We start from the raw sequence: 20668 nt of genomic DNA on the forward strand, positions 1-20668 counted from the left end.
AGTCTTTAGTCTTTAAACAAACCTAACAAAAAATGAAGAGTCAAATATAGATTTGCATGAACAAAATCTTCATGGTTTGATTAAAACTGCATATTCACAATCTAAGGGTCTAATTGTTGTCAATGGTGCCCACAAAAAGAGTTGTAGTCTTTGTTTTATACATTTGATATAATAAAGTCTCACGAAGACTCTTGCTTGTAATTGCTTATTCATTAATAAAATGTTGAAACGTTCATTCATGCTTCCTTGTATGTTTGAAGCTTTATGATAAAACATTAGTCTTTAGTCCATAAACAAACTAAACAACTTACGAAGAGACAAATGTAGATTTTCATGAACAAACTCTTCGTAGTTTTCTTAAAACGATATATTCGCAATCTAAGGGTCAAAGCACTATGGACCTCAGTATGATTGTTAGGAGAATCTATGATGTCTAGTTATGGGACATTGAGAGTTGGAGACTCTATAGTTCTTCTAGGTATCTTCCGAAGGTACTGAATTGACCAGTGCACTTCTAGAGACAAAATAAGAACAAACCGTTTAACCTCTTATGTCTCGAAGTCAATACGTATGAATTACATCATGCTTACCTTAATCCTGAAATGAGACATGTCATTTCATAGCTTACGTATTCTCATTTGAGAAAGTCAGAGTTCGGACTCACTATGTGATTCCGAACAAGACCTATTGGTGAAGTACTAAGTTATGAAGATGTCATGAGTAACTTTGTGAAGTTCTCATAGATATGGAATTCATGTACAAGATTGCTGAAATGCAATGTATATCACCTCATGCCTTGTTCCTGTTGGAATTGATCTAGGGTTTAAGAAAAAGTTTAACGCTTCGGTAAGCGGCGGAATTTTAAAAAATTTCTTTTGACAAGTAAAACGATTTTACTAACCTACACAAAGTGCAAGCACATGTAAATAAAAACTATTATGAACATAATTTAGTAAATCCCGACTAGCTGATGACATTCATGAAGGGTAAACATAGATAATATTCAGTGGATCCGCTCATCATAATTAGGTCGAATTCTTGAGTAGAAAATAAATTCATTTGAACCGAGAGATTTTCAGTGTCAGCTCTTTAGTGGAGTCAGTTGGCATTAAGCTAAACTTGGAAAAGGTTTGTGAACTTTTGAGTCCAAGTGTTTAGCTCAAGCTTTGTTCATTTGGATCCATGACGTCACTGTCATGAATCACATCGAGTAGGAATAGTTAAACTAGAAGCTAAGTCAAAACAAAAACGAGACAAGTTTTACGAAAATTGTCAAAAGGGTATTTTTGTCTTTTGAGACATAGGATGAAATGAATGTCAATAAATTTTTTGACATGGTGATTTGATGACATACATCACTCGGCCAATATTAGTTTTATTGGGCCTTGTGGATTAATTTCAATTCATAAGAATTTTATTGAAAATTGTTAATGGGCCTTTTTCATGTTGTCATGAACAAATGAAGGAGCTTCTAGAAGCCCCTTCTAGAGTGAATATGGGCACCTACTACCCAAGGGAAAGAGAGAATATTTTGTGCATAAATGTATCAAGATACTTGCCAAAAGAAAAAGAGGAAACAAATTTCCTATGCATGGCATAATGGAAATTCGGCCATAAGAGTCAAGGGAGAAGAAAATAAAAGAGGAAACAAATCCAAGGACTTGCTTGGCAAGTCTTGGCCGTGTGACTCTATGAAGGAAAAGGGAAATTGGCTCATGACTATGTGATATTCTATAGAAGAGGAAACTACCTTATTGAAGGTGAGACTTCTCCTATAAATAGGAGCCTCATTCCACACATTTCAATCATCCAAGTTTTAGAGATTTGAGAGCTTCTCTCTCTAGCTTAGCCGACTCCTCTCTCTCTCTCTCTATTCAATTTCGTTTTTTGTTTTGGCACCTAGGTCCTCATTTGACCTAGGATTTAGCTCTTCGAATTCAAGACTCGTTCTTAAGTCGTAGTGTTTAAAAGTTCCCACACACTAATTCCTTTTTCTCTCGAGTGATTTAGTGATAGAAACTTTCATGGTTGCTCGAGTTACCGAGGAAGGAAGGGAGACGTGCTGCGAGGGGAGACGAACATTGCAACTTTCCAAAAGCTTCTCAACGTTCAAGCATCTAAGAAGGTTAGTAATCTTTAATGCTCATAATAGTTTTTATTTACATGTGCTTGCTCTTTTTCTAGGTTAGTAAAAACGTTTTACTCGAAAAAGAAAATTTTTAAAATTCCGCCGCTTACCGAAGCGTTAAACTTTACTTAAACCCTAGATCAATTCCAACACTAATGGCTATATTTGTACTAGTTACCGAAGCATGCTTAGTAGCTGATAATGTATCAACGTGGATTCTTGACTCCGCTGCTATTAACCATATTTGTTGTTCCTTGAATGGTTTCAAGAAAACCAAAAGCTTAGAGGAAGGCGAGTTCTATTTCAAATGGGGTGATGGGAGCCTAGTGTCTGCGAAGGCTGTGGGATCCGTGACGCTGTCTTTTGAAGACCGCACTTTAAACTTGAATAATGTTTAGTTTGTTCCTACCTTTGGGAAGAACTTAATATCCGTTGCTCGTCTTCTTGAGCAAGATTATTGTTTAAAGGTCATTAAGAATGGAATTCGTATTTCGTTTCCTGATAATTCTTTTGTCACTGATGCATGTATGAAGAATGCTCTTTTCTACATTTATCCCACTCAACCTTCCATTTTAGACACCGAAATAGATAATGATCTAATTAGGGAGCCAAAGAGGATCAAACTTTATGAATCCTCCGATCTAAAAAAATCAACACACCTATGGCACTTAAGACTTGGTCACATCAGTCTAGATAGGATTGAGACTTGTGAGGGACGGTCCACTCCAAGCCTCTGCAATAGGTTCACTGCCTACTTGTGAATCCTGCATAGAAGGAAAAATGACTAAGCGACCTTTCTCCGATAAGGGTCGAAGAGCCACTGAGTTGCTGGAACTAATACATTCTGATGTATGTGGTCCGCTCAGCCAACAGGCACGTGGGGGATACGAATACTTCGTTATCTTCACCGATGATTACTCGCGATATGGTTTTGTCTATTTGCTCAAACACAAATCCGAGACCTTTAACGTATTTAAGGTGTTTAGGGCTTTAGTGGAAAAGAAAACTGGCAAAGTGATCAAAACCCTTCGATCTGATCGAGGTGGTGAGTATATGTCTGGAGAGTTCGATGACTTTCTTAAAGAAGAAGGTATCGCTTCTCAGCTTACCGCACCTGGCACACCTCAACAAAACGGAGTGTCAGAGAGAAGGAACCAAACTCTTATGGAGATGGTTAGATCAATGATGAGTTACTCATCACTCCCTCTTTCCTTTTGGGGATATGCCCTCGAAACAGCCGCTTATATTTTAAACCAAGTTCCGTCCAAAACGGTTCCTGGTACTCCTTATGAACGATGGACTAGCCGTAAAGTAAATATGGGTCACATCCGAATTTGGGGTTGCCCTGCACACGTGCTAAGGCAAAAGACTAGCAAGTTGGCTAGTAGGTCAGAATTGTGTCTGTTCGTTGGATATCCAAAGGAAACAAAAGGTTTCACATTCTATAGTCCCGAGGACGATAAGACTTTCGTTAGCACGAATGATCGTTTCCTTGAGGAGGACTTTATGAAGGATGCAAAACCTAGAAGCAAAATTGTGCTTGAAGAAAAGTTGGGTGAGGAAGCTTCTACCTCATCTGTAAGAACTGTTCTTACCCCAACTGAAACACAGCCTAACTCATCAGAATCTCGTCAAGTAGTAATTCGACGTAGTGGGAGGGCTACTGAAAAGCCTGACAGGTACATGTCTTATGGAGACTCTCTCGTAGCCGTCTCTAACATGGATGATCATGTTTCCTATAGCCAAGCAATGGCTTGTTCTGAATCAAACCTTTGGCTTGACGCCATGAAAGTTGAGATGCACTCGATGTATGTCAACAAAGTCTGGAAACTTGTAGACCTTTCTGAAGGGATTAAACCCGTAGGGTGTAAGTGGATATACAAGAAGAAAAGGGGTCCTGATGGGAACGTCGAGACGTTCAAAGCACGACTTGTGGTGAAGGGTTATACCCAACAAGAAGGGATTGACTATGAAGAAACCTTCTCGCCAGTCGCGATGCTTAAATCCATCCGCATACTCCTATCCATAGCTGCAGCTCTCGACTATGAGATCTGGCAAATGGATGTCAAGACAGCCTTCCTGAATGGCAATCTTGACGAGCGCATTTACATGGCTCAACCAGACGGTTTCGTGGAAGAAGGTCAAGAGACCAAGGTTTGTGAGTTGCTTAAGTCCATTTATGGATTAAAGCAAGCATCTAAGTTATGGAATATTAGATTCGATGAAACTGTAAAGAGCTTCGGCTTTGAACAGTCAATAGATGAGCCTTGTGTTTACAAGTTAATACACGAAGGCAAAGTTGTGTTTCTGGTACTATATGTCGATGATATACTACTCATTGGTAATGATGTGGGTAAGTTATCTGAGGTTAAGGTCTGGCTGGCAAAGCAATTCGATATGAAGGATCTAGGAGAAGCCGCGTAAATTCTGGGGATCCAAATCTTTCGAGATAGGAAAAACCGAACACTGTCGCTCTCTCAAGCATCTTATATTGATAAGGTAATGGATCGCTTCTCGATGCAAGACTCCAAGAAGGGCCAAACACCCTTTAGGCATGGAGTTTCACTCTCTAAGGACCAGTCTCCCAAGACTGCACAAGAGATTGAAGATATGAGGAAAATTCCTTACGCCTCTGCCGTAGGATGCCTCATGTATGCTATGCTTTGCACTAGACCTGATATCTGTTTCGCCGTTGGCGTAGTTAGCCGTTTCCAATCCAACCCTGGACCCGAGCACTGGATTGCTGTTAAGCATGTTCTTAAGTATCTTCGAAGAACTACGAACTTGATGCTTACATACTCAGGTACTGACCTGACTATGACGGGATATACCGACTCCGATTTTCAAGCGGATAAGGATTCCAGGAAATCCACTTCAGAACTGTGTTCATCCTTAATGGTGGAGCTGTTGTGTGGAGAAGTATTAAGCAATCTTGTATTGCTGACTCCACAATGGAAGCGGAATATGTGGCTGCTTGTGAAGCATCCAAAGAGGCTGTATGGCTTAGAAAATTCCTTAAGTATTTGGAAGTTGTTCCAAACGTCGACGAGCCCATGACCCTTTATTGTGATAATAGTGGGGCTGTCGCTAACTCAAAGGAACCTCGAAGCCATAAGCGCTCTAAGCATATTGAGAGGAAATACCATTTGATTAGAGAGATCGTGCAGCGCGGAGACGTGGAGGTGAAGAAGATCTCAACGGTGGACAACCTAGCAAATCCATTCACAAAGGCCCTAGCGAACAAGGTCTTCGACCAACATCGAGAGGGATTAGGCATGAAGGACTACACACATCTTCTTTGAGTCAAGTGGGAGTTTGTTGTCAATGGTGCCCACAAGAAGAGTTGTAATCTTTATATTTTTACATTTGATGTAATAAAGTCTCATGAAGACTCTTGCTTGTAATTGCTTATTCATTAATAAAAAGTTGAAATGTTCATTCATTCTTCCGTGTCTGTTTGAAGCTTTATGATAAAACATTAGTCTTTAGTCCATAAACAAACTAAACAACTTACGAAGAGACAAATGTAGATTTGCATGAACAAACTCTTCGTAGTTTGCTTAAAACGATACATTCGCAATCTAAGGGTCAAAGGACTATTGACCCCAGTATGATTGTTAGAAGAATCTATGATGTCTGGTTATGATGCATTGAGAGTTGGAGACTCTATGGTTCTTCTAGGTATCTTCTGAAGGTACTGAATTGACCAGTGCACTTCTAGAGACAAGATAAGTACAAACCATTTAACCTCTTATGTCTTGAAGTCACTACGTATGAATTGCATCATGCTTACCTTAATCCTGAAATGAGACATGTCATTTCACACCTTAGTATTCTCATTTGAGAAAGTCAGAGTTCGGACTCACTATGTGATTCCGAACAAGGCCTATTGGTGAAGTACTAAGTTGTGAGAATGTCATGAGTAACTTTGTGAAGATCTCATAGATATGGAATTCATGTACAAGTTGGCTGAAATGCAATGTATATCACCTCATGCTTTGTTCCTTGGAGTGTGAATTAATGAACTGGCCAGTGTCCAAATTGAGTCTTGACTCTTTTGGATGAAACAATGTGACTTGTTAGCTCCTCGTTAATACATTGTTTCTAACTTATTCACAAGCGACAAAGGAGTTGAGGAAATAACAGCTAGAAGGGTAAAATGGTAATTTTGTAAATCCCGACTAGCTGATGATATTCATGAAGGGTAAACACTGATAATATTCTGTGGATCCACTCATTACAATTAGGTTGAATTCTTGAGTAGAAAATAAATTCATTTGAACCGAGAGATTTTCAGTGTCAACTCTTTAGTGGAGTCAGTTGACATTAAGCTAAACTTGGAAAAGGTTTGGGAACTTTTGAGTCCAAGTATTTAGCTCAAGCTTTGTTCATTTTGGATCCATGAGGTCACTGTCACGAATCACATCGAGTAGGAATAGTTAAACTGGAAGCTAAGTCAAAACAAGAACGAAAATTGTCAAAATGGTATTTTTGTCTTTTGGGACATAGGATGAAATGAATGTCAATAAATTTTTGACAAGGTCATTTAATGACATGTTTCACTCGGCCAATATTAGTCTTATTGGGCCTTGTGGATTAATTCCATTTCATAAGAACTTTATTGAAAATTCTTAATGGGCCTTTTTCATGTTGTCATGAACAAATGGAAAAACTTCTAGAAGGCCTTTCTAGAATGAGGATACGCGCCCAAATACCCAAGAGAAAGAGAGAATATTTTGTGCATAAATGTATCAAGATACTTGCCATAAGAAAAAGAGGAAACAAATTTGCATATGGATGCATTAGGGAAATCGGCCAGCTACAGAAAAGGAACAAAAAAGGAAACAAATCTAGGCTTCTTGATGCCTTGTTTGGCCGAGTATCTCAAGAGGAAAAAAGGGAAATTGGCTCATGAATATGTGATAGGAGCCTCATTCCACACTTTTCATTCATCCCAAGTTTTAGAGATTGAGAGCTTCTCTCTCTAACTTGGCCGCCCCTCTCCTCTCTCTCTCTAGTCAATTTCGTTGTATTGTTTTGGCACCTAGGTCCTCATTTGACCTAGTGTTTAGCTCTGCGACTTCAAGACTCGTTCTTAAGTCGTAGTGTTTAAAAGTGCCCACTCACTGATTCCTTTTCTCTCGAGTGATTTAGTGATAGAAACTTTCGTGGTTGCTCGAGTTGCCGAGGAAGGAAGAGAGACGTGCTGCGAGGGGAGACGAACGTTGAAACCTTTTTCCAAAAGCTTCTCAACGTTCAAGCGTCTAAAAAGGTTAGTAAACTTCTATGCTCATATTAGTTTTTATTTACATGTGCTTGCTCTTTGTCTAGGTTAGTAAAAACTGTTTTACTTGTAAAAGAAAATTTTTAAAATTCCGCCGCTTAACGAAGCGTTAAACTTTTTCTTAAACCCTAGATCTAGAGTGTACTTTGCCGGTGGTAATTTTTTTTTCCACCCCCCTCATCGGGATGCAAAATGCTTCTTATATTCATCTATTTGAGATCCAATCGAGATTTTATTTCTTCTTTCGATTTATTTGGATCGTCAAGAAGCGTACCAATAAGCGATTCGCAAACATTTTTCTCGATGTGCATAACCTCTAGACAATACCGAACTTAGTGCGTCTTCCAATAAAGGAGGTCATAGAAAATCGATTTCTTCTTCCAAGGATTCTCTTTGAACGATTCTTTAGTACTAGCACTCCGCTTTCATTTCCCAAGCACTTCATTGACGTTTTTAACCATCTCATAGACATCTTCACCAGAAAAAATTCTAGGAGGGGGTCGTTCTTCTGTATTTCCATCAAATGTCGGTTTCAATCTTCTATACGAGTGATCTCTTGGTAAAAAGCTTATATGACCAAGAAAAACAGTTTTCTTACCATGCTTCAAACAAATGGAAGATGTGTCTTTCATGCAAATTGGACAACCAATCGAGCATTTCACAGAGTATCCTGACAAGTTTTCATAGGCCGGAAAATCGTTTATAGTCCACATTAACATTGCCCTTAAATTGAACGAATCTCCGCGGTAATCGTCTTTGACTTTTATCCCTTTCTCCCATAACATCTTCAAATCATCGACCAACGGTGCCGAATAGACATCGATATCATTTCACAGAGTATCCTGACAACTTTTGTAGTGGCTGTCATCACGGCTGATGTGAATGATCATGTACTTCTTCAGTATTGAGACATGAAAAACATAGTGAACACTAGTCAACGCTGGTAGTAAAGCCAACTCAAAAGACAAAGTTCTGATGCGTCTCAAAATCTGCAAAAGTCCGATGGAATGAGGACTAAGCTTCCCTCTTACCCCAAATCTCATCACTCATTTCATCAGAGTGATCTTCTAAAAAACCATATCACCAACTTCAAACTCCAAAGGCTTCTGCTCGCTACGGCATAACTCCATAGTCTGAATAGTTCTCTCTGACTGACCATCTGTTTGGTGATGGAAATCGGTACTAAACCACAGTTTTGTCCCAATGGCTTTATGCAAGCTCCTCCAAACGTAGATGTGAACTTCAGATCTCGATTTGGTATTATTGACAAGGGTACTCCATGTAGTCTCACAATCTTTAGTAGCCCGACTAAAAATCCATCCCTACGTGCAACCATTTCCATTATGGTATCATAAGCGGCTGCAAGAGACTAGAAGGGAGTTGGTGCTCAACTTTCACCTGTTGGCAATGTTGGGATTTCAACGCCAAAACTCCTCTCATAATCACAAAAAAAAAAATGTAAAGAATAAGACACAAAGATTTTATAATGGTTCAATCTCAACGTGAGATCTACGTCTGCTGCAACTATCACTATAAAGACCAATGGGAAAAGTGTTTACAATCAGTCTCTCTTTCTCTCTCTGTACCAACTCTCTATTTTGTTTAAACATACATGAAAGTGACAGCTAGAACATATTTATAGAGAAACAACTAGGACAACAGACAAGCGTGAAATACCTAAAATACCCCTGACCTAATTTGTGACCAAGATGATATACGCACTATCGTCTTGTCTCCAGCTGGACGTGGTCTGCTCGGCGATCGACCTTGGTCTTCAGCATTCTAACTCGTCAGCTTGACGCCTATCTTCAACTCGTTAGCTCGGCAATCAATTAGGCTCTACATCATCAACAATCTCTCACCTGGAGACTAATCACATCACTTGTCTCTAATTTATAGCAGTGACTACAACCATCATGTAATGAGTCCAACTTAGGTCGAGCAGTACCTCAGTTTTTCATATAGCACTGACCTTGTCAACATGTCAGCTGGATTTTGACTTCATGCGATCTTCTATAGCACCAACGCTTCATCTTCCAATGTCGATCTGATGAAGTTGTATCGCAGCTGTATATGCTTGGTCCTAATATGATACACTATGCTCTTTGACAACTGAATTGCACTATGGATATCACTGTGTAGCGCACTTCCGCCGGTGGTGTACATCCAGCTCGCGTAAAAACATATGCATCTATATAATTTCTTTCATGGCCTTTGTGATGGCCACGTACTCTGCCTTGCAACTCGACAATACAAAATTCTTGTAAACCTTGACACCTAGCAGATAGCCGTTCCTCATAACGTTTAGGCATATCCATAGGTGTTCTTCTTGCTGTCGACGTTACCCCCATGGTGTTCATCGACATATACTTAAAGTCTAAGCACGAACTTCACCTGTCCTTCAGGTATTGGAAGATCTACTTCACAGCCTCCCAGTGCTCTTTCCCCGAGTTACTCATAAACATGCTCACAACTCCCACTTCTTGAGCAATGTAAAGCCTCGTACACACCATTGCGTACATTAAGCTTCCGATGGATGAAGCATACGGGGTCTAATTAATGTACACCAACTTGTCCTCTATCACTAGCGATTTCTTCTTTGGACAATTTGAAGTGGCTGTCCAGCGGCGTGCTAATTGACCTCGTCTCCTTCATGTTGAAGTGCTTGAGTAATTTCTTCACGTACTCTTCTTGTGAGAGCTCGATGCTCTCTGGTCTCCTTGATCCTTTTCCTGGGGATCTGCTTTGCGGCTCTTAAGTCCTTCATTGCAAACTCTTCAGACAATCTATTCTTCAGCTTGTCGATCTCGTGTAGGTCAGCACTTATGATCAGCATGTCATCAACATAGAGGAAAAAATCACATAGCAGTCTTCCAGTCTCTTTAAGTAGCAACAATGGTCGGCCTCACAGCTACCGAACTCGCTCGCTTCGTGAAGTTGTCAAACTCCTTGTACCACTACCGTGGGGCCTGTTTCAGCCCATAGGGACTCTTCTGGAGCTTGTACACGAGCTCTTCTTTGTTGGAATAGATCTAGGATTAAGAATAATTTATCGCTTCTTGTAAGCGGTGGAATATAAAAAAATTCTTTAAAACATGTAAAACAATTTTACTACCTAGACAAAGTGCATAAACATGTAATCTAAAATAAAACTATAATGAGTTTTCATTCGGTACCAATCTCGCTTGAAACTTGAGCATTTAGAAGCTTGTGGATTGGTTGAATTGCTCGTCTCCCCACTTAGATTGTCTCCTTCGTGTATTCTTTAACCACGGTAGTTTCTACCACTAGAGTCTTCGAGTTTCGAAAGGATTTAGTGTGTGGGCACTATTAAACACAATGACCTAAGAACTAGTCTTAGAGCTAAAGAGCTAATACAAAATCATAGGTCTAATGAGGACCTAGCTAAAACAAAAGAGCAAGAAGAAGAGAGCGAGATAGAGGGTGCACGGCCAACTAGAGAGAAAAAGGCTCACCAAAACTTGTTTCAACATTATGAATGAGGTGTTGTATTTATAGGAGAATGAATTATCTAGAATCAATGCAAAAGATGCAATTTCCTCTTTTCTATTATGACTGAATATCACATATTCATGATCACAATATTTTTTTACCATTCCTATCATAATAATACCAAGGCTGTAAATATGTTTCCATTTTTCTTCTCTTGGCCGTGTACACCATATAGCATGTGCTATAAATTTGTTTCCTCTTTTCCTTTTGGCAAGTATCTTCATACATCAATGCACAAAATTATTTCTCTATTTCTTTGATGGAGGCCATGAAAATTTTCATCTAGAACATGCTTTTAGATGTTTCTTTATTTGTTCAAGACAATGCAAGAAAAGCCCATGTAGAATTTTAACATAAAATTACATAAAATGAAATTCAATCTTCAAGACCCAAATCCAATCTTTGCCATGTGGATTAATTCACATTATCATCATATGACAATGTCCAAAATCTTATTTTGACATTTATACCATCTTATGTCCTAATGAACAAAATTACCCTTTAGACAATCTTCGTAATATTCGTCTAGTTCAACACTTTAACATGTTTTGACTTAGCTAATAGATTAACAAATCCTACTCTGATGACTTGTGGTAGTGACCTCATGCATCCAAATGAACAAAGCTTGAGCTAGCATACTTGGACGCAAAAGTTCACAAACCTTTTCCAAGTTCTAGCTTAATGTCAACTGACTCCACTAAAGAGTTGACACTGAAAATCTCTCAGTTCAAATGAATATATTTTCTACTCAATATTCTACTTAGTTGTGATGAGTGGATCCATTGAATATTATCTATGTTTACCCTTGATGAATATCATCAACTATATAGGATTTATAAAATTATCATTTTACCCTTCTAGTTGCTATTTCCTCAACTCATTTGTCACTTGTGAGTAAGTTAGAAACAATGTATTGACGATGAGCTAACAAGTCACATTGATTCCTCCAAAAGAGTCCCGACTCAATTTGACACCGGCCAGTTCATTGATTCGCATTCCAAGGAACAAAGCATGAGGTGATATATATTGCATTTCAGCAATCTTGTACATGAATTCCATATCTATGAGATCTTCACAAAGTTGTTCATGACATCATCATAACATAGTACTTCATCAATAGGTCTTGTCTATATCACATAGTGAATCTAGAACTCTGACTTTCTCAAATGATAGTATGTAAGCTATGAAGTGACATGTCTCATTTCAGGATTGAGGTAAGCATGATGCAATTCATACATAGTAACTTTGACACAGAAGAGGTTAAATGGTTTGGGGGATTGTTTTTTCAAATTTACCTTGTGGACTAAGTGGTTGGTTGCACACTTAGACTCAATCCCTAGTAATCCTCTCTTGAGGCTCTGCGAAAGGATGTGAGTTATCAAACCAATTTAAAAGGTGGCTAGTCAAAATTGGTGTATTGCAACTTGGCTAAGCATTAATGATGTGTCATTTACTTATAAAAATAGATTTTTTACGGCCTTCTCTTGAGGGAGTAGATTGTCATTTCGTTTATAACACCTTTGGATTTTTATCAAAACATAAATCCTAAACCAAAGACTAATCATAAAATTGTTTCAACTTCTACAACATGTCTCTCAAAACTCTCTCAACTATCCTTTCCTCAAAAAAACTCGAAACCATAAACTACATTGTTTGGAAACGTAACCTCGACATAATACTTACCGTTAACAAGCACAAATGGATACTCTCCACCCCGTGTCCTCCTCTGACGAATGATGATTCGACTCAAGAGGATAAAGACACTTTAGCGGCCTGGCTTCGATCCGATGAGATTGCGAGATGCTATATCTTAGCATCAATGAACAATGTGTTACAACAACAACATCGTAACATCGAGACTACCGCTGACATGCTCTACAATCTCCATGAGATGTTTGGAGGGCAAGGGCGTCAAGCAAGGCAACAAGCAGTCCGACAGCTTATGAACTGTCGCATGAAGGCTAGGACTCCTATCAGAGACCTATGATGTTGATCATTAGTTATCTAAATGAAATAGAAATCATAGGATCAGACATTGAAAGGGATAATAAAATGGATATGATCTTGGAAACTCTCCTTGAATCTTTTGATACCTTCAAGCTGAACTACTCCACGAATAAGCCAGAGTACACTGTTACCCAGCTAAAAAAGGAGCTTCACACTACTGAAGGTCTCACAAAGAGAAAGAGGAATCATGAAGAATCACAAAGCCTCCACCTCTGGATCTAAGAAGAGACCTCACAAGGCCGAGAAGAAGAACTGTCCAGCCTACCTCAAAGCAAAGGAACATAGTATTGTACTAATTACCGAAGCATGCTTAGTAGCTGATAATGTATCAATGTGGATTCTTGACTCCGCTGCTACTAACCATATTTGTTGTTCCTTAATTGGTTTCAAGAAAACCAAAAGCTTAGAGGAAGGCGATTTCTCCTTCAAATGGGGGTGATGGGAACTTGGTGTCTGCAAAGGCTGTGGGATCTGTGATGCTGTCTTTTGAAGACCACACTTTAAATTTGAAAAATGTATATTTTGTTCCTACCTTTGGGAAGAACTTAATATCTGTTACTCGCATTCATGAGCAAGATTATTGTTTAAAGTTAATAAAGAAAGGAATTCGTATTTCGTTTTCTGATAATTCTTTTGTCACAGATGCATGTATGAACAATGCTCTTTTTTACATTTATCCCACGCAACCTTCTCTTTCTGAATCCTCCGATCTAATAAAATCAACATATCTCTAGCACTTAAGACTTGGTCATATCAGTCTAGAAAGGATTAAGAGACTTATGAGGGACGGTCCACTCCAAGCCTCTGCAATAGGTTCACTACTTACTTGTGAATCTTGTATAGAAGGAAAAATGACTAAGCGATCTTTCTCAACTAAGGGTCGAAGAGCCAGTGAGTTGTTGGAACTTGTACATTGTGATGTATGTGGTCCGCTCAGTACACAGGCACGGGGAGGATACGAATACTTCGTTACCTTCACCGATGATTACTCAAGATACGGTTTTGTCTATTTTCTCAAACACAAATCCGAGACCTTGAACGTATTTAAGGTCTTTCAGGCTTTAGTGGAAAAGCAAACTGGAAAACATATCAAAATCCTTTGATCTGATCGAGGTGGTCAGTATATGTCTGGAGAGTTCGATGACTTTCTTAAAGAAGAAGGTATCGCTTCTCAGCTTACAGCACCTGGCACACCTCAGCAAAATAGAGTGTCAGAGAGAAGGAACCGAATTCTAATGGAGATGGTTAGATCAATGATGAGCTACTCATCACTCCCTATTTCGTTTTAGGGATATGCCCTCGAAATAGCAGCTTACATTCTGAACCAAGTCCCGTCTAAAACGGTTCTTGGTACTCCTTATGAACGATGGACTGGCCGTAAAGTAAATCTAGTTCACATTAGAATTTGAGGTTGCCCTGCACATGTGTTAAGCCAAAAGACTGGCAAGTTGGCTAGTAGGTCAGAATTATGTATGTTTGTTGGATATCCATAGGAAACCAAAGGTTTCACATTCTATAGTCCCGAGGACAACAAAACATTCGTTAGCACGAATGCTCGTTTCCTTGAGGAGGACTTTATGAAAGATATAAAACCTAGAAGCAAAATTGTGCTTGAAGAAAAGTTGGGTGAGGATGCTTCTACCTCATATGTAAGAACTGCTTTTACCCCAACTGAAACATAACCTAACTCATCAGAATCTCGTCAAGTAGTACTTCGACGTAGTAGGAAGGCTTCTCAAAAGCCTGACAGGTACATGTCTTACGGAGATACTCTCGTAGCCGTCTCTGACATGGATGACCCTATTTCCTACAGCCAAGCAATGGTTAGTTCTGAATCAAACCTTTTGCTTGACGCCATGAAAGTTGAAATGCACTCGATGTACGTCAACAAAGTCTGGAAACTTGTACACCTTCCCGAAGGGATTAAACCCGTAGGGTGTAAGTGGATATACAAGAAGAAAATAGGTCCGGATAGGAACGTTGAGACATTCAAAACACGACTAGTGGCTAAAGGGTATACCCAGAAGGAAGGTATTGGCTATCAGGATACCTTTTCGCCAGTCGCGATGCTTAAATCCATCCGCATACTTCTATCCATTGCTGCAGCTCTCGACTATGAGATCTGGCAAATGGATGTCAAGACTGCCTTTCTGAATGGCAATCTTGACGAGCGCATTTATATGGCTCAATCAGACGGTTTCATGGAAGAAGGTCAAGAGACCAAGGTTTGTGAGTTGCTTAAGTCCATTTATGGATTAAAGCAAGCATCTAGGTCATGGAATATTATATTTGATGAAACTGTAAAAAGCTTCGGTTTAAAGCAGTCGATAGATGAGCCTTGTGCTTACAAGTTATTGCACGAGGGCAAAGTTGTGTTTCTGGTATTGTACATCGATGATATATTACTCAAAGGTAATGACGTGGGTAAGTTATCTGAGGTTAAAATCTGGCTAGCAATGCAATTCAATATGAAGGATCTAGGAGAAGCCGCGTACATTCCGGGGATTCAATCTTTCGAGATCGGAAGAACTGGACTCAATCACTCTCTCAAGCATCTTATATTGATAAGGTGATGGATCGCTTCTCGATGCAAGACTCTAAGAAAGGCCAAACACCCTTTAGGCATGGAGTCTCACTCTCTAAGGACTAGTCTCCCAATATTGCACAAGAGATTGAGTACATGAGAAAAATTCCTTATGCTTTAGCCTTGGGAAATCTCATGTATGTTATGCTTTGTACTAGACCAAATATCTGCTATGCAGTGGGCGTAGTAAGCCGTTTTCAGTCCAACCCTGGACCCGAGCACTGGATTGATGTTAAGCATGTTCTTAAGTATCTTCGGAGAACTAGGAACTTGATGCTTACATATTCAGGTACTGACCTGACTGTGACGGGATATACCGACTCCGATTTTCAAGCGGATAAGGATTCCAAGAAATCCACTTCACGATTTGTGTTCATCCTAAATGGTAGATCTATGGTTTGGAGGAGTATCAAGCAATCTTGCATTGCTGATTCCACAATGGAAGTAGAATATGTGGCTGTTTGTGAAGCATCCAAAGAGGTTGAATGGCTTAGAAAATTCCTAAGTATTTGGAAGTCGTTCCAAATGTCGACGAGCCCATGACATTTTATTGTGATAACAGTATGGCTGTCGCTAACTCAAATGAACCTCGAAGCCATATACGCTATAAGCATATTGAGAGGAAATACCATTTGATTTGAGAGATCATCGAACACGGAGACGTGGAGGTGAAGAAAATTCCCTTGCACGTGGAGGAGGATCCGATTGGAGTCGAGTAGTGGCTCGAAGTGCGTGAGGTAGACCCGACCGCATCCGTCACTCAGGCTATAGAGCAGTAGGAGGTACGCAAATGAGGAATTAGGTCGGCGCGGCGTACCGAGAGGAGGTCCACCACGCCTCGTGATCAACCTAGTCAAGCGAGCCACATACACCATACGATGGAGAGGTGTGCAACGTGCCAAAGTCCTGCGCGTTGCGCCGAGCGTCTGAGTTGGACACTGCGGGTACGTCAGAGGGTGGTGTTGACGCTGCCTTGTTGGTTTTGTTGGAATATGTTCTTGACGAGATCAACTTCGTGGACATCTTTTGGCCGAATCGAATGATCCCGACGATGACTCGTAGTCTTATCCGGGGGCAGAAGTCTTGCCGTGGAGCGTCCGGGGAAGGTGATGGCGGCTGCCTCGGCCATCTTGAAGGGCGACACCTCTCTTATAGGATCAAGGTGTGCTGAGTCCGAGGTCTCAGACACGGAGTCCAATGTATCAGGCGAAGTCTTTGGAGAAGACAAAGTTGTATTCCGAGGAAGGCTTTGTTGCTCCAGAGGGCTTCGATTGATCGAAGATCAATGCTTCAAGCTTGATCACCTATCGAGCATATCCCAATCTCGAGGATCTATGCTTCAAGCTTGATCATCTATCAAGCAATGCCATTCCGACGTCCTTGGTGCTTCTCCATCCTCTCCCGTGAGATCGACCGTTTTGCCCGCGGCGTGGATTTGCCACGGTGGCCGTGGTGAGTAATTAGTGCGAGCCTTTTCAGCTCATCTTCCAGCAGCTCCTCGTGCGATTGGGTGTGCATGCTTGTCATATGAGCACGACGTTATATCTCTTGGTTGCGATGTGCCACATGGAGTGGCATTTCCAGATCGAGAGCGCCATGATTGTGGATGACTTTCGTAATCTTGTCGCGGTCTTTCGTGCATCGAGGCAGCTGTTGTCAATGGTGCCCAGAAGAAGAGTTGTAGTCTTTAATTCGTACATTTGATGTAATAAAGTCTCATGAAGACTCTTGCTTGTAATTGCTTATTCATTAATAAAAAGTTGAAACGTTCATTGATTCCTTCTTGTCTGTTTGAAGCTTTATGATAAAACATTAGTCTTTAGTCCATAAACACACTAAACAACTTACGAAGAGACAAATGTAGATTTGCATGAACAAACTCTTCGTAGTTTTCTTAAAACGATATATTCGCAATCTAAGGGTCAAAGGACTATTGACCTCAGTATGATTGTTAGAAGAATCTATGATGTCTGGTTATGAGGCATTGAGAGTTGGAGACTATATAGTTCTTCTAGGTATCTCCCAAAGGTACTGAGTTGACCAGTGCACTTCTAGAGACAAGATAAAAACAAACCATTTAACCTCTTATGTCTCGAAGTCACTACATATGAATTGCATCATGCTTACCTTAATCCTTAAATGAGACATGTCATTTCACACCTTACGTATTCTCATTTGAGAAAGTCATAGTTCGGACTCACTATGTGATTCCGAACAAGGCCTATTGGTGAAGTACTAAGTTGTGAGAATGTCATGAGTAACTTTGTGAAGTTCTCATAGATATGGAATTCAGGTACAAGATTGCTGAAATGCAATGTATATCACCTCATGCTTTGTTCCTTGGAGTGTGAATAAATGAACTGGCCAGTGTCCAAATTGAGTCCTGACTCTTTTGGATGAAACGATGTGACTTGTTAGCTCCTCGTCAATACATTGTGTCTAACTTATTCACAAGCGACAAAGGAGTTGAGGAAATAACAGCTAGAAGGGTAAAATGGTAATTTTGTAAATCCCGACTAGCTGATGATATTCATGAAGGGTAAACACTGATAATATTCTGTGGATCCGCTCATTACAATTAGGTTGAATTCTTATGTAGAAAATAAATTCATTTGAACCGAGAGATTTTCAGTGTCAACTCTTTAGTGGAGTCAGTTGACATTAAGCTAAACTTGGAAAAGGTTTTGTGAACTTTTGAGTCCAAGTGTTTAGCTCAAGCTTTGTTCATTTGGATCCATGAGGTCACTGTCACGAATCACATCGAGTAGGAATAGTTAAACTGGAAGCTAAGTCAAAACAAGAACGAAAATTGTCGAAATGGTATTTTTGTCTTTTGAGACATAGGATGAAATGAATGTCAATAAATTTTTTGACATGGTCATTTGATGACTCAATAACACTCGGCCATGACTTGATCATTGGGCCTTGTGGATTAATTTCATTTCATAAGAATTTTATTGAAAATTCTTAATGGGCTTTTCACACGTTGTCATGAACAAATGAAGAAGCTTCTAGAATCCTTCTAGAGTGAAATAGGCGCCCAACATACCCAAGAGAATGAGAGAATATTTTGTGCATAAATGTATCAAGATACTTGCCAAAAGAAAAAGAGGAAACCAATTTCCCCTAAGAGGAAATCAAGGTGGCGCCCAAATGGATCAAGAGAAAAGCAAATAAAAGAGGAAACAAATCCAAGGACTTGCTTGGATCCTCTTGGCCGTGTGCCTTATAAAGGAAAAGAGGAAATTGGCTAATGAATATGTGATATTCTATAGAAAAGGAAACTACCTTATTGAAGGTAAAGCCTCTCCTATAAATAGGAGCCTTATTCTCCTCATTTAATTCATCCCACATAAGTTAGAGATTGAGAGCTTCTCTCTCTAGACGTTGTGGTGGCCGACTCCTCTCTCTCTCTCTCTAGTCAATTTCGTTTTATTGTTTTGGCACCTAGGTCCTCATTTGACCTAGTGTTTAGCTCTGCGACTTCAAGACTCGTTCTTAAGTCGTAGTGTTTAAAAGTGCCCACTTACTAATTCCTTTTCTCTCGAGTGATTTAGTGATAGAAACTTTCGTGGTTGCTCGAGTTGCCGAGGAAGGAAGAGAGTCGTGCTGTGAGGGGAGACGAACGTTGCAACCTTTTTCCAAAAGCTTCTCAACGTTCAAGCGTCTAAAAAGGTTAGTAAACTTCTACGCTCATATTAGTTTTTATTTACATGTGCTTGCTCTTTATGGTCAAAGATATGCATGTACGTGTATTTAAAAATATGAGCCTGAAAATCGTTTTCGAAAGTTTACTAATTTTGTGACAAGTTAGAATTGTTTTCTTAGATTTTTTTTTAATTTATTGTTCATGCCTTTAAAATAAAAATCATGTTGTTTTTCTATGATTTTGGGATGTTTTTAAAACACATTAGAATCAGTTCTAAATTTTTTTAATTTTTTATATTGAAAAACGTGTTTTAAAGGTTTGAGAATTTTCGAGTAAATTTTGTGACTAGTTTTCTTGTCTTACTAGTTTCTTATTTTTACTTGAATCGTTTTATGCTTGTTGTTATTTCTTTTATACCTTGTTATTACATTGCTAATAAAACACAAATAAAAGCTTTAACAACTTTCTAAAACGTTCCGTTACACTCGATTCTTTTTTTGCACCTTAAAAAGACCGAACTTTAATTATTTCTTTTTCTTTGAGCTGGAGTGAAACCCGCAGTAAACGTGGCCTAACTCTCTGCTCCGAAATCAAAATTTAATGATTCTTGAATCAAATTAAAGGTCTGTCTTCCCTCTTTCCAATGCCACCGGTTTTGGGTCAAAAGGACATTGGAGCCGCCAGTTATGGCGATTTTACTCCGAGGTGCGCGGCTGTGCTGAAACTCCAGTTTTTTAGAATTCCGGATTTTCAGCCCCACTACCATGAGTTATAGAACTCTAACGAGAAAAATTTCTTGAGCGAAAATGTTTTTCATAAGATTATACACATGATGTGTAAGATTAAAATGTTTTGATTTTTGAAAGTTTAATTGAAATTGAATTTTTACAAAACTAGTTTGAATTTTGAAAAACCGTTTTCGTTTTCAAACTTGAAAATATTTTGTCATCCAAATCAGATAAGTTTTCAAAATGTTTTCAAAACTATATCTATATCACATATGTTCAAAATCTATATGCTCTTGAAAATTTGAGTGGGAGGTCTCTTCGTAGACAAGCCGAAAAATAAAAAGATGTGTAATCTCAAACTTTCAAGTGTTCGAGTGAGTTGAAGTTCACACTTCCCTCATGCACTTTCCCGAAATAGAAAATGGGAAAAGATCCGAGTATGTCCCTTGGCCGGACGGGAGACGGCCGGACGGCCACTTGCCGGCCGAGAGACGGCCGGACGGCCACTTGCCGGCCGGGAGACGGCCGAGCGGGACCGGCCGGCCGGGAGAAAGTCGGACGGGCATTGGCCGGCCGGGAGACGTCGTAACGGTTTTTCCCTCGTCGGTCCGGATTGGTCAGCAACACCTCGCTTCCTCGCGGTTCTTCGAATCGCGACGTGTATCGACCTCTTTTGCCCCTGTCGGTCATCTACGGGCCGACAACATCTTAATTACTTGTCCAACAATAAATAAAAAAATTATTTACTTGATCCTACAATAAATAAACAGTATTA

The sequence above is a fragment of the Urtica dioica genome, chromosome 11, assembly GCF_054948205.1.
Source record: "Urtica dioica subsp. dioica isolate 48M chromosome 11, U.dioica_male_clone48M_v1_H2, whole genome shotgun sequence".
Lineage (NCBI taxonomy): Eukaryota > Viridiplantae > Streptophyta > Magnoliopsida > Rosales > Urticaceae > Urtica > Urtica dioica.